The sequence below is a fragment of the Curcuma longa genome, unplaced genomic scaffold (genome assembly GCF_044706935.1).
Source record: "Curcuma longa cultivar G26 ecotype Majalengka, Jawa Barat unplaced genomic scaffold, ITB_CL_G26_1.1 contig_8754, whole genome shotgun sequence".
NCBI classification, from domain to species: Eukaryota; Viridiplantae; Streptophyta; class Magnoliopsida; order Zingiberales; family Zingiberaceae; genus Curcuma; species Curcuma longa.
The window spans coordinates 3,623-13,106 of NW_027435294.1; the positions used below are offsets into that span (position 1 = coordinate 3,623).

General features: G+C 36.8%; 1 non-coding gene across 1 annotated transcript; it reads right to left on the reverse strand.

Annotated features, from left to right (window-relative positions):
• Positions 1 to 9,044: 9,044 nt before the first annotated feature.
• TRNAF-GAA (transfer RNA phenylalanine (anticodon GAA)) lies at positions 9,045 to 9,117 on the reverse strand. Its single transcript has one exon. It is a non-coding gene; the product is annotated as a tRNA-Phe (tRNA).
• Between the last annotated feature and the right edge of the window lie 367 nt (positions 9,118 to 9,484).

Consider the following 9,484-nt stretch of genomic DNA (forward strand, 5'->3'; position numbering starts at 1 on the left):
AATTGTTTATCTTTGAGATTGGTTGTGGAGAGGTAACTCCACCGAGAAGGAGGTATTATCTAGCCGGTTCTTGCCGGGGTGTGATCTACCGAAGATCAAGGGTTCGTCCACCTCACGGACACGCCGAGGAGTAGGGGCAAGTTATCCCCGAACCTCGTATATCCCTGAGTTTACATTGTGTTTGGTTGTATTAGTTGTTTTTCTCTTGTTTCCGCTGCGTACTAACCTTTTGTAGGAGAAAAACGTTCGATTCGCGATAAAAGGGCTATTCACCCCCCCCCCCTCTAGCCATCTCACGATCTTCAACAGAATCGACGAGTTCATAAGCGTTACTATCATATTTTCTCATTCATATTTGCATTTTTAGGGGTTGACATTACTCTAGGTAATGCCAAACCCTTATCAGACTCTAACAAGATAGGAGTTAGGCAATTTAGTCTAGCAAAGATGGAAGTTAAGGATAATATCCTGGTTTGGAAGCATGAGGGGCACCGCCACTTCAAACACCATACATTGAGGAGATATTAGCTCGAGCATGACATAACCCAATTACCAGCACCTCCAATACCTTCAATGCCTTCACCTCCTTTTGTTTGAGAGATGTCTTACGACAATCGTCTTATGGTTGTATTATTTATTGAATAAATAAAAATTTACTATTTGAGTGCACATTCACTATGTGTTTGATTGGAACTTAAACTTATTCACTGAATGTCATAATATAATTCAAAGTATGAGAAAATGAGCATCTCTACATGTGTAATTATGAATGTATTGAAATTATCTCTAGTCGATGAATTGATGAACACGGATGTCATCGATTTTGCTGAGACTAGTACATTTTAAACTCCTTGATTTACCAAGCAATTATTCTTGCTGGCTCGAGACATTAGATGTTGAGAGTTAAACGTGGATGCTAGTTAAGGTAACTAGTTCATTGGAGTGATCTTCCATGAGACTTTATATGGTTCTATAAATATGTCAATGAAAATCTCGGTGCAACTTAAGTGTGAGTTCCCCTTGACTTGTGGTATTTAAGTCACCTTGGTCATAGAGGCTTATACTTTGACATCTTAAGTGAACATCTCCAAGGATGTGGGGACCTGGGATGATTGGGTATAAGTCGAAGTGTCTGAAAGTATTTAGATAGCCTACAGAGGATTCAACGCTCCTTGAAATAGAAGATGTATACCTTGCAGCCGCTTATTAGGATTGTTACTGAAAATTTTTGACTAAAACATCACATCTCAAGAATATGAAACTCTTGAACACATGTACGAGTAACTTGAATCCATAGGACAAGAAAGCAAGCTTGGACTAGGTGTGACGTAATCAACCTAGTAGGGACTGACACAAATAGATCATGCAGTCCTAAACTAAGCAGGTATAAGACGGTGAAAAAAATAAGACACGTTTTATTATAGCTGCTAAAGGGTTTAAAAATGATTCTAGAATCGATCATTGATTTTTCGATCAATTGGGGGGCATGATATACTACTAGGTACCACTCATAATCGTTCTGTAATTATTGATTAATTACGGACGACCAACATAGCCGGAAACCTATTGGGTCACACGCACTACAAGTTTTTCCGAAATATTTAAAATGAGTTTGAGAATTGGATTCTCAGAACGAGAGAAAGAAAGTCTGGTTGGACCAGACAAATGACAAAAATGATGGATTTAGTCTTATGAAAATGAAACGAACCAAATTGGTTTGATTCCTGATGGAAAGGATTTTGGCATATCGGAAGCAATGATGGGATTTGTCTTATAAAGACGAAATAAATAAAATTAGTTTGGTTCTGATTGGTAGTGTTGTGGTTATTGAACTAAACGATTTAGTTTTGAACAGAATCGAAATAACTTAGTTTGATTTTGAACCGAACTTAAGTTGATCGGTATAGGGGATAAGGCTCTTGGATTGGATCCAAACCCAATAAGATGTTGTATAAGAGATAATATCAAAAATGAATGAATAGTTGACATTAAATCCTAATGGTTATGATCGATTATAACCATTCAAACTTTAAATCCCATTATATTAAATCCGGTTTGCTACCGTGCTTAGTCCGGTTTACTATAGTAACCAGACTGGTTCACTATAGTAATTGGATTGGTTCGCTACAATAAACTCTAGATTAAGCCCGGTTCAAGTCAAATTCGATTTTCCTGATGATTCCATTTCTGCCGACGATGAGGTCGTGATTCTCCCGGAGATCCTGCATCCATCGGTGATAAAATTGCGAGGAGCGCACTGTAAGTTTTAATATAACTTATTAAAAAAATAATAATTGATTATATTTTGAGAATGCGTGTAAGTGTCTTTTTTTTTAATTAAAAAAGCATTTATTTTATATTGAGTTAATATTTTTGTGTAGCTATAGGTTTATTTCGTAGGTTGTGGGAAGGGAAACTTGCTTAAAAATACCCAATGAAAAACTTATCTTTGTGGTCAGTCCCCACCCATGAATTTCTTTGCATGCACTCCCCAATCTCCCCAATCTTTAGTTTCAACTCCCCAATACATGATTTTACAAACTTACCCTTTCCCTCTCTCCTCTTCTCCCCCTTTGCTCATCACGCGCGCAGAGCCTTCTCTCTTCTTCTCCCCAACTGTTCGCGAGCTAAGGCTTCCCGGCGACACCAGTTGTCCGACTTTCTTCTTCTTCCCGGCGACTGCGTGGTTAGAGTTCGACCGCGATTTTAGAGTTCGGCGGAAGAGAAGGAATCGCCGTCGGAACAAAAGGAATCGCCGGAGGGAGAGAAATAACCCTAGTCGACTGCGTGGTTAGAGTTCGATCGCGATTTATGATTTGGGTTTAAAAACACGATAAAATGACCGCAGTCGACTGAGGAGGGTCTCTAGTCGAGTCCAAATTACCTCTGTTCGTGGTCAGTCGACTGGGAATAAATCTCAGTCGACTGATGTGAGGTTATCGCGAATGCAAAGGAAAAATACGCAGTCGACTGAGGAGCGTCTGTAGTCGAGTCCAAATTGCCTCTGTTCGTGGTCAGTCGACTGGGAATAAATCTCGGTCGACTGCGGTGAGATTTTCGCGCATTCAAAGGAAAAATACGCAGTCGACTGAGGAGTGTCTCCAGTCGTGTCCAAATTGCCTCTGTTCATGTTCAGTCGATTGGGAATAAATATCAGTCAACTGAGGTGAGATTTTCGTGCATTCAAAGGAAAAACACGCAAATGACTGGAATATGATCCCAGTCGAGTTAGATTCGTCACTGTTCAAGGTCAGTTGACTGGGATTTAATCTCAGTCGACTGGAGTTGGTTCTGTGGCGAAGAATGCTCAAGATAGTCGACTAGATTTTAAGTTCTGTGAAATTTGAGTACAAAATAAGGAAATTTCAGTACTCATTATGAAAATTATAGTATAAATCGATTGAGATTCAGTACGATTTTAAAAATGCTTAAGAGTGAGCTCACTCTTGACATGTTTTCCTATATGATTACTAAACCATATACATGTGAGGTTGCCTCATGGTCATCATGGTGGGGGTGTCATCTCAACTATATTCAAATTTCTTAAAATCGTACTGGATCTCACTTGATTTATATTGTAATTTCCATAATAAGTACTGAAATTTTCTTATTTTGTACTCAAATTTCACTTGCTCTTGGCATTCCCTTCGTGGTGAAATAATAATAGTAAGCTCACTCTTGACATATTTTTCTACATGGTTACCAAACCATATGTATGTGAGGTTGCCTCATGGTCATCATACTGAAGGTCTCATCTGAACACTATACTCAAATCTTCTAAAATCATACTGGATCTCACTCGATTGATACTGTAATTTACACAATGAGTACTGAAATTTCCTTATTTTGTACTCAAATTTCACTTGCTCTTGGCATAACCCAAACTAGTGAAATAAAAATGGTTAGTAAACTCTTGACATGGTTTCCACCATGGTTACTAGACCATACATATGTGAGGTCGCATCAAGAGTAAAATAATTCAAAGTAGTGGAAAAGTAATGGTGAGCTCACTCTTGACATGTTTTCCTATATGGTTACTAAACCATGTACATGTGAGGTTGCCTCATGGTCATCATGGTGGGGGTGTCATCTCAACTATACTCAAATTTCTTAAAATTATACTGGATCTCACTCGATTTATACTGTAATTTCCACAATGAGTACTGAAATTTTCTTATTTTGTACTCAAATTTCACTTGCTCTTGGCATAACCCAAACTAGTGAAATAAAAATGGTTAGTAAACTCTTGACATGGTTTCCACCATGGTTACTAGACCATACATATGTGAGGTCGCATCAAGAGTAAAATAATACAAAGTAGTGGAAAAGTAATGGTGAGCTCACTCTTGACATGTTTTCCTATATGGTTACTAAACCATGTACATGTGAGGTTGCCTCATGGTCATCATGGTGGGGGTGTCATCTCAACTATACTCAAATTTCTTAAAATCGTACTGGATCTCACTCGATTTATACTGTAATTTCACAATGAGTCTGAAATTTCCTTATTTTGTACTCAAATTTACTTGCTCTTGGCATTCCCTTCGTGGTGAAATAATAATAGTAAGCTCACTCTTGATTTTTCTACATGGTTACCAAACCATATGTATGTGAGGTTGCCTCATGGTCATCATTGAAGGTCTCATCTGAACACTATACTCAAATTTCTAAAATCATACTGGATCTCACTCGATTGATACTGTAATTTACACAATGAGTACTGAAACTTATTTTGTACTCAAATTTCACTTGCTCTTGGCATAACCCAAACTAGTGAAATAAAAATGGTTAGTAAACTCTTGACATGGTTTCCACCATGGTTACTAGACCATACATATGTGAGGTCGCATCAAGAGTAAAATAATACAAAGTAGTGGAAAAGTAATGGTGAGCTCACTCTTGACATGTTTTCCTATATGGTTACTAAACCATGTACATGTGAGGTTGCCTCATGGTCATCATGGTGGGGGTGTCATCTCAACTATACTCAAATTTCTTAAAATCGTACTGGATCTCACTCGATTTATACTGTAATTTCCACAGTACTGAAATTTTCTTATTTTGTACTCAAATTTCACTTGCTCTTGGCATTCCCTTCGTGGTGAAATAATAATAGTAAGCTCACTCTTGACATAACATGGTTACCAAACCATATGTATGTGAGGTTGCCTCATGGTCATCATGCTGAAGGTCTCATCTGAACACTATACTCAAATCTTCTAAAATCATACTGGATCTCACTCGATTGATACTGTAAACACTAGTGAAATTTCCTTATACTCAAAACTTGCTCTTGGCATAACCCAAACTAGTGAAATAAAAATGGTAAACTCTTGACATGGTTTCCACCATGGTTACTAGACCATACATATGTGAGGTCGCATCAAGAGTAAAATAATACAAAGTAGTGGAAAAGTAATGGTGAGCTCACTCTTGACATGTTTTCCTATATGGTTACTAAACCATGTACATGTGAGGTTGCCTCATGGTCATCATGGTGGGGGTGTCATCTCAACTATACTCAAATTTCTTAAAATCGTACTGGATCTCACTCGATTTATACTGTAATTTCCACAATGAGTACTGAAATTTCCTTATTTTGTACTCAAATTTCACTTGCTCTTGGCATAACCCAAACTAGTGAAATAAAAATGGTTAGTAAACTCTTGACATGGTTTCCACCATGGTTACTAGACCATACATATGTGAGGTCGCATCAAGAGTAAAATAATACAAAGTAGTGGAAAAGTAATGGTGAGCTCACTCTTGACATGTTTTCCTATATGGTTACTAAACCATGTACATGTGAGGTTGCCTCATGGTCATCATGGTGGGGGTGTCATCTCAACTATACTCAAATTTCTTAAAATCGTACTGGATCTCACTCGATTTATACTGTAATTTCCACAATGAGTACTGAAATTTCCTTATTTTGTACTCAAATTTCACAGAACTCAAAATCCAGTCGACTATCTTGAGCATTCTTCGCCACAGAACCAACTCCAGTCGACTGAGATTAAATCCCAGTCGACTGACCTCGAACAGTGACGAATCTGACTCGACTGGGATCATATTCCAGTCGTTTGCGTGTTTTTCCTTTGAATGCACGAAAACCTCACCTCAGTCGACTGATATTTATTCCCAGTCGACTGAACACGAACAGAGGCAATTTGGACTCGACTGGAGACCCTCCTCAGTCGACTGCGTGTTTTTCCTTTGAATGCGCGAAAACCTCACCGCAGTCGACTGAGATTTATTCCCAGTCGACTGACCACGAACAGAGGCAATTTGGACTCGACTGGAGACGCTCCTCAGTCGACTGCGTATTTTTCCTTTGCATTCGCGATAACCTCACATCAGTCGACTGAGATTTATTCCCAGTCGACTGACCACGAACAGAGGCAATTTGGACTCGACTGGAGACCCTCCTCAGTCGACTGCGGTCATTTTATCGTGTTTTTAAACCCAAATCGCAAATCGCGGTCGAACTCTAACCACGCAGTCGACTAGGGTTATTTCTCTCCCTCCGGCGATTCCTTCTCTTCCGACGGCGATTCCTTCTCTTCCGTCGAACTCTAAAATCGCGGCCGAACTCTAACCACGCAGTCGCCGGGAAGAAGAAGAAAGTCGGACAATTGGTGTCGCCGGGAAGCCTTAGCTCGCGAACAGTTGGGGAGAAGAAGAGAGGAGGCTCTGCGCGCGTGGTGAGCAAAGGGGGAGAAGAGGAGAGAGGGAAAGGGTAAGTTTGTAAAATCATGTATTGGGGAGTTGAAACTAAAGTTTGGGGAGTGCATGCAAAGAAATTCATGGGTGGGGACTGACCACAAAGATAAGTTTGGGTTTGGGGAGTTTTCTCCAATTTACCGAATTATTCAATTTATCATGAGAGATATAATATCCCCCTTTCTCATCGTTTTCATCGCTATCTTATTTCAAAATTAAGGTATTATTTTTATAATTTAAATTTATGATCATCAAATCATACAGTAATAATTTTATAATTATGTCAAAATTAAATTAAGATATAGTTAAGATATTGTTACATTCAATAAAGTGTATAGTTTTACTCTATATTATTTTTATGAAAAAAGCTACTTGTCACAATAGAATTCCCGTCACAAATGTTATGACGGAAATCACGTTGGATTTTAAAATTAAGATTAAATCCTGATCGTAGATTGAATGGATGATTGTGATTGAATGGGTGATTGTGATTGAACGGTCCAAATTTCCATCACAAATTTGTGACGAGAATATGTTGTGACAAGTAGCATCAATTCAAATTTATGATCACGATACAATAATAATTTTATAATTATGTCAAAATTAAAGTAAAGTATAATTAACATATTGTTCATATTCAATAAAGTCTTTAGTTGCATTAATCAAGTTCTTAGGATATAATATATAGACGGTGGGTGCATTATATTATTGACGTAACGATCAAAAATCGATTTTGGGATGTGATGACTCTATATCCGTAAGGTCGATTCTATAGAGATCGTTGAGATAACGAATCTATTTTTTTTTAATTGTGTTAATCAAATGCATTATTGGACATTGTTATTTAAATTAAAGTAAATAAACTTAATTTTTACATAGTTTCTTCAAATAATCTAGAAAATTATAAAGATTGAAAAAAAATACATTCACCTCATCCTCACGTATATATTAAAGCCCGACGAAGTCAATTTGAGTGACAAGAACAGGACCAAGCATCCACTTCTTCTTCTTCTTCTTCTTCTTCTTCTTCTTCTTCTTCTTCATCATCATCATCATCATCCATCATCATCATCATCCCATATTATAAACAAAAGAAAGTAGGCTAGTAGTGGGATTTGATTGATTTGATTTTTTATTGAAAAGGTTCATATGCAACGTGCAGATACGTTGAAACGGTGGATTTCTAGAGACAAAAGTAAAATCAAGATAATATTCTTTTTCGTCATGATCAATTGTAATTTCTCTTTTACAAAAAAGATAGAATCCGGCTTCATACGATTGGTCTCATGACCATTTGTGAGGAGGTAAATCGAGAAACTGCAGTTGGTCACGACGCAGGAGGGTATTGCCTAGCTTCGCCAGGATTCGAATCCTTGCCCTTTTCTACAACTCTGCTACGTCGTAACCAACTCAGTTATATTCCGAGGGCTCAATTATAATTTCTCAAACTGTATAAGATCGTTGAGATAATAGATTATAATTTCTCAAACTGTATATAATATTTGCTAAACATTCTATTGAAAAACACAAAAAGAACTATTTTGGTGCTAGAATATAAATTCCAATACTATATGTTTTATTTTCAAAATCTTGCACCATTGTAGTGTTGATGATTTAAATTTAACATCATATTTATATTGAACTATTCTACCACCACGTTAATTTTTTTACTTGAACTATTCTACCACCACGTTAATTTTTTACTTGATAATGAATTTTTCAATTCAATGCCATTTTTGATACAACCCACACCATGTTGTTCCTAATATTTTCAAATAAACACCATTATGTTTCAAATTTCTCCTATGTGTTTATATTTACTTCAGCAAAAAGTAAAATTCGCCACTCCACCAGCTCTACATGATTAGTCCTACAACCATCTGTAAAGAAGTAAATTAAGAAAATAAATTTAATTACTTAAATTTTGAAAAAACAAAGAAAACAATGTGGTGAGCGGTCCTACGACCATCTATCTATGAAGAGGTAAATCAAGAAAATAAATTTAATTACTTAAATTTTGGAAAAAAAAATAAGGAAAACAATGCGGTGAGCGGTCCTACGACCATCTATCTATGAAGAGGTAAATCAAAAAAATAAATTTAATTACTTAAATTTTGAAAAAACAAGAAAAACAATGCGGTGAGCGGTCCTACGACCATCTATCTGTAAAGAGGTAAATCAAAAAAACAAATTTAATTACTTAAATTTTGAAAAAACAAGGAAACTAATGCGGTGAGCGGTCCTACGACCATCTATATGTGAAGAGGTAAATCAAAAAAATAAATTTAATTACTTAAATTTTGAAAAAATAAGAAAAACAATGCGGTGAGCGTGGATCGAACACGCGACCTTCAGATCTTCAGTCTGACGCTCTCCCAACTGAGCTATCCCCGCTGATGGTATTCATGTTTACAACTAGCACTATAATGGTGCTGATTCCTATAAAATCAACACCTATTTTGATTTCTCTAAACATTAATTCTGACCATTCAATAGTAGCACCAGAATGGTGTTAATCCTTGGAAAGCAATACCACTTTTTTTTTTATTTATGAAAAAATATTGATTTTGATCTTATAAAATCAACACCATCATTTAAAAATTTTCATTATGTATGTCAATTGGCATGGATTCATAACTTAATGGAGGAGGCTTAGAGTGAGACTTTCATGCCATAACTGCCTTCTATACACTACCCGCTTCCGGTACATACCCATTTTTCAGAAATCTAAATCTCTTAGGTCCATTAATGGGTTGTGATT